Raw genomic sequence first — 1,272 nt, 5'->3', positions numbered from 1 at the left:
CTGTCTCATGTTCAACTCCTTTTGAGTGAAGATGTACTTGAGACTCTTGTGATCGAAAAATACCTTAAAGGTCGCCCCATAAAGGTAATGTCTCCAAATCTTGAGAGCAAACACCACTGCACCCAACTCCAGATCATGAGTAGGGTAGTTCTCCTTATAAGGCTTCAATTGCCTAGAAGCATAGGCAATCACTTTACCATTCTGCATCAACACACATCCCAACCCATTCTTCGAGGCATCTGTATAAACCTCAAAGTTCTCCGTCCCTTCAGGCAATGCTAAGACAGAAGCTGTGGTCAAACGCTCCTTTAATGTTTGGAACGCCGTCTCACAACTCTCATCCCAACGAAACCTGTTCTCTTTCCTCATCAACGCGGTCATAGGTCTAGCTATCTTGGAGAAATCTTTCACGAACCGTCTGTAGTATCCAGCTAAACCCAAGAAACTCCTAACCTCGGCAACATTCTTCGGTGCTTCCCATTTTGTCACTGCCTCAATCTTCGCCGGATCCACAGCTACCCCATCTTTAGAGATCACATGCCCCAGAAAAGCAACTTTCTCTAACCAGAACTCACACTTAGATAGCTTAGCATACAACTCATGATCCCTCAAAGTCTGCAACACGATCCTCAGATGCTCCTCATGCTCCTCCTTGGTCTTAGAGTAGACTAAGATGTCATCGATAAATACCACCACAAACTGGTCCAAGAACTGTCTGAAGATTCTATTCATCAAATCCATAAACACTGCTGGCGCATTAGACAACCCAAACGGCATTACCACATACTCATAATGGCCATACCTCGACGTGAAAGCTGTCTTTGGTATGTCCACCTCTCTAATCTTCACCTGATGGTACCCCGACCTCAAATCAATCTTAGAAAAGACTGATGCACCACTCAACTGATCAAACAGGTTATCTATCCTTGGTAAAGGATACTTTTTCTTTATCGTCACTCGGTTCAGCTCCCTGTAATCTATGCATAACCTCAAACTCCCATCTTTCTTCTTCACGAAAAGAACTGGTGCTCCCCACGGCGATACACTTGGTCTAATGTATCCCTTCTCTATCAGATCATACAACTGCTTCCTAAGCTCCTCCATCTCCTTAGGACCCATACGGTATGGTGCCTTAGAGATCGGCCCCGTCCCTGGCTTCAACTCAACGGTGAAATCTATCTCCCTCTTCGGTGGCAACCCCGGAATCTCCTCTGGAAAAACATCTGCAAACTCTCCCACCACTGGTATCTCATCCACTGTCGGACTCTCTAT

Source organism: Silene latifolia, chromosome 7 (genome assembly GCF_048544455.1).
Source record: "Silene latifolia isolate original U9 population chromosome 7, ASM4854445v1, whole genome shotgun sequence".
Lineage (NCBI taxonomy): Eukaryota > Viridiplantae > Streptophyta > Magnoliopsida > Caryophyllales > Caryophyllaceae > Silene > Silene latifolia.
Note: the sequence above shows the minus strand (reverse complement) of the source record.